The following is a 4,994-nucleotide window of genomic DNA, read 5'->3' as shown; positions in this document are numbered from 1 at the left end:
GTTGAATTTTGTTCACCTTACATGTTTTTTTTCCCCCAACAGTTAAAAATCAGGCACTTTCATAATACTGATTCTAAAGTATTTCCAGTTTTTCTCGGAAAAATGGAAGGATCTGATAATACTGAGTCTGTATTTCTAGCAAAGGGCTGGAGATGAATGTCCCCTTTAGATGGAACAGAAACTCTCCAGTTACCCTGGCCCCTCCTGGGTGCATTTCACTGGGCCCAACACATTTAAATTCACGATCCCTGAATTAGGGGACCACTCTGCCAGACATCCTTTGATGCACGCCCATACCCACGATGTACCCAAGTTTAAGTAAAGGAGATCATACTGTTCCTGCTGTTTTATAACCTGCTAAAAACAGGGTGCTCCCCATGACAACAAAGAAAGATTTTCATCATCCTTTTGAATGCCTGCATGGTGCCCCATTGTTAGATGGACCAAGATTTACTTATTTGGTCATCTCCCCAGGGACGTTTATGCTGTTTCCCATTTTCCGATAGGATAAACAAGGCGTAGTGAACATTTTTGTTTGGACAACTTTGCAAAAGAGTGAATTTCCTAAAGGTGGAATTGTTGGGTTAAAGAATTGGTATATTATGACATGTGAGATATACGGCAAGATTACTTTAAGAAGGGTCTGCCCATTCGATTTGGTGTCGATTCTGTGCTAAGCGACTGCCTCCCATCTCTCAGTGCTTACCTTTCTCGAAGTCACGTTAGTTTGGCATTCAAGGCCCACCTGCCATAACTTCATAGTGGGTGGGAGGTAGGAGTCTGGTCTCTCTTTCCATAGACCTTACATAATCAATAACCATTCACAGGTAGCATTGACAACTATTCACTGATAGCACTGATAACTCCTCACTGGTAGCACTGATAAGTACTCACCGATAACTATCGTGTAGCAGAGGGCTAGGCAGAGGGGAGCAAATACCTTTGCCAGGAGCTGACAGCTGGCCACTCCCTTTCCCACACAGCCCACACCCAGCCTTCTGCTCTTCCGGTTCCCTCACCAGGCTTCTCAGATCCAGCTTCCTAACCGGGCAGCGGGAGCTACATGGATGGAGGTTTAAGCAATGACACAAACCAGAGCAATCTCCTTCCCTTTAGGAAGACTGTACGCAGAGCTTTGCCCCATGAGTCCGAAGAACTAGAACTAACCACTAGTACCATCTGAACTCGCCATGGGCAGAATCCGCCCCCCGAAACCAAAGATGGAAGAGTGGGGAAGTTGTCACCAGTATTCACACGCTCACTTACTCTCCCTGAACGTATTGAATTGAGCACCTACTATGCACAGGCATGGTGCTGGGCTCCAGGGACACAGCGACAGGACAGACACGATATCCATAAATGCACAGAATATATTCTGGGAGGCTTAGGGGTGGAGCGAAGGTAGCTTTCCTTTTATTTCTATATCCGTCTCTGTTGTTTGGATTTGTAACGTATCACTTGTGGAAGGAGTGAGATCAAAGAAAGTATTTTTTTTTTTAAATAAAAAACTGAAGCCTCTTAGGAGGGAACACAAGAGTCCTAATTCTTCTCAGATGGAGGGAAAATGGAGTGAGCCTCCCACTTCATCTAATGCAGCGATGGGTCTCACAGATCTCAGCTTTCTGCCGTCAGCACCCAAGACTGCAGCCCAGAGAGGCAGGCCCTGGACACTTCCCTTCTCCCCCTCTGCCCGCCCGCCCCCTTCACGTTGCGGTGAAAAGTGGAAATAGGGACTTTTTAAAAGGCGTTTCATGAGATCTCTTCAGCGGTGAACTTTGGTCGTGAGTCAGCATGTGAGAAAGTTCTTTATAAGCCAAGTTTGAGGGAAAACTCCGCAGGGGCAGCAGAGTGGCTCAGGGGAGCGGAGGTGGGGGTGGACTTAATGTTTTTAAAATAGTTTTGAATGGCACAATTGCTCCTTGCAAAAAAAATAAGTAAATAACGTAAAGCATATAGAAGTAAGTATATAACGTCAGCGCTGCAGGCACCCTTTTATTCCTGTCCCCAAAGTGACTACCCTGGAGTAACTCACAATTTGCAGTATATAAAACAATAACAATAATAACAACAACAAATGCAGACCTTACTATGTGCCGGACTTCCAAGTGCCTCACCTACGTGAATACTTTTAGCCTTACATCAACACAATGAGGTTTTCATTTCTCTCTCCCCTTTTCCATAAAAGGAAACTGAGGCCCAGAGAGATTCAATAACTGGCCAGAAGTTACACAGCTTTCATAGGTCTGAATCAAGATTCCAACTCAGATGTCAGGATCCAAAGTTGATGCTCTTTACCATTATACTATTTGGCCTCTCTGCCACATCTATTTATATGGAACTACACACACACACACACACACACACACACACACACACACACACACACACACACATACACGTATCCACTAATGGAAAAATGATCTGGGGCCGTGCTATTTGGCCATTTGTTCTTTTCGATTAAGAATCCTGGCCATCTTTTTGTCTCAGCATATTTAGATCTACTTCTTTCTAATACAAATGTGGCTTAATTTGTTAATCCTGTCTCCTATCAATGGACACATGGACACATGGACATGTGGGTTGTTTCTAAATTGCCACTATTACAAATAAAGGTGAAGGGGAACATCCTCTTGTTCGTATTTGAGCACATTTATGTGACTGCTTCTATGGGCTAGATCCCTAGCTTAGGGTGTCCAATTTAAGGTCCCTCAAAAGCATATGTACAGAACCACTTTCTGTTGTGGGACTTGGCACAGGGAACGGTGTGTTTCTGATGTTCATGTTTCACCATGGACACCACCCTGTAACCAACACATAAATGGACATGGGAATTCATCTGTTTAACAGCCCTGGGAAACCCTGAGAGTCATAGGCTCAATGATCTACAGGCGGGCAAAGTGAAAATCAGTTGCTGGTCTTATCTCGTTTTGTAAGAAAATGCCATTCCTTTTTGTGGATGCAGTTGATTACAGCTTTAAAAATGCTGTTCCTCTCACTCCTCCTGATGGGATTGTTATTTTCCCTTTATCTTCTGCATTCAGCTCACATATGGGTACAACTTTAAGGTTTGAAGGCACTGACTCAGATCCTCATGACTGTCAGCTGATGTAGATGGCGGGGTCCGGTGTCGCTAACATAGATGGTGGGGTCCGTGTTTGTGATTCACCTCTCTCGTGCAGTAAGAGGCAGAGAGCACCCCCAAACGGCAATCAGGGAGGACTCAGTAGAGGTTTGATGACAAAGCGTGAGCAGGGTTTAGGCAACCAATGAGAGACAATGCAGTACCACGGGGCTGACAACACCCCTAACCTGAAGGGGTGGAATAGGACCTGGAGCCTGGAGAAAGGCAGGGAGCTGAACCATCTCTGGCAGGCACTGTGGTCAAGCTGGGGCCCTCATCTTGCTGTCCCATTACTGCCTTCTGTCAACTAGACCAGGCAGAAAGCCAGGGACCGGTTGGTACAACTAGTTCATACAGGTCAATATCCTGGACTTTTTCTACTTTGGAGGAAGTACAGTGATCTTTCTCCCACTTTCTCTCCTATTATCACTTGGTTTGCATTATTCACATGACAGTTCTTACACCACCTGCGTTAGAGTAATGTGCGACATGCTTTCATCTCCTCTGCAAACTCACAGCCCCTGCTAACTCTCCGGCCTCACCTGTTCCCAGGCCCCATCGCCTGATCTTTGCTTGAGTCTCATCAAGCTCCCGTGGGGTCGTGGCCTTGGCGTGGTCTCTCGTTCCTCTGTGCCTTTCCTCATCCTGTTTCTTCGCCCTTTCCCGCGTCTACTTCCTTCCTTCCTCTCCTCCCCTTCTTTCGGATATCCTACCATAAAATCCACCCTTTTAATGTACACAAGTCAACGGCTTTTATTATACTCACAGAGTTGTACATCCATCCCTACAATCAATTTTAGAGCATTTCTGTTTCCCCAACAGATACCCTGTACCCATTAACAGCCACTCCTCAGTTCTTCCCAATCTCCCCGGCCCTGAGCAAACACTAATCTTTCTATCTCTAAAGATCTGTCTCTTACGGACATTTCGTTTAAATGGAATCATACGACGTTTGCCCTTTCACGTCGGGCTTCTTTTGGCATCTTTGTATTTATCCATTCATCAGATGGCCGCTTAGGTTGTTTCCACTCTGGCTGCTGTGGTTAACGCTCCTAGGAACCTTTGTGTAGTTAATGCTCCTGTGAACCTTTGCGTACACCTTTTTGTGTGGATGTTCGTTTTCGATTCTCCTGAGTATGTACTTTTCCCCTGCCCCGCTGGGTGCCCCATCTCATCCTGGCTGACCCCTGACGCCCTTCAGGACGCAGCAGGGCTCTGCCTCTTCCCTTCAGGAGCTTCTCCGACTCTCCCTCTCACTCACCATCTCCCTCCCTTTCCTCTGAGCTCCTGTAGCCCATGTTTACCCAGGTTGCATGCTCTTCATATGACACTGTTATTATCAGTGACTTCCCATCTACCCCTGCTGGCCTCTGAGCCCCTCACGGGCAAGAACTATGTCACTGGGTCTGTAACACTTAGTGTGGTGCTTGGCATGTTTGGCAATGAATGAATGAATGAATGAATGAGTGAGTGAGTGAGTGAATGAGAACAGAGACTGCCCTATGACTCTGCCTTGAATATAGATCTATGAAATGCATAGACGAAGACCCCATTCCTCATTTGGAGGAGCAAGAGGTAGCCCTGGCAATGTGGTCTCTTTTTTAATCATAGAAGGTGCCTATATAAACATCTAAGTCTGAAAACAGAGAGAGGAGTGTGTATGTGTGCACAGATCTATGCTTAGGAAAGGCTGCTGTGTGGACTGAGCTTCGGGGGAACACTAAGTCTAGCTTTTGGGGGAACCTTTCCTCCCAAATCAGAGCTCTGCATCTAGCAGCTCTCCCCCATCCCCCCCCGCCTCCTGACACACAGGCTGGCTGTGCAGAAGCCCAAGGCACTGACGTCATCCCCACTGGCTGTCTGCATGTGCCTA

This window comes from Pteropus alecto, unplaced genomic scaffold, assembly GCF_000325575.1.
Source record: "Pteropus alecto unplaced genomic scaffold, ASM32557v1 scaffold113, whole genome shotgun sequence".
Taxonomy (NCBI): Eukaryota; Metazoa; Chordata; class Mammalia; order Chiroptera; family Pteropodidae; genus Pteropus; species Pteropus alecto.
The sequence above is the reverse complement of the archived record's forward strand: the minus strand, read 5'-3'. Positions refer to the sequence as shown.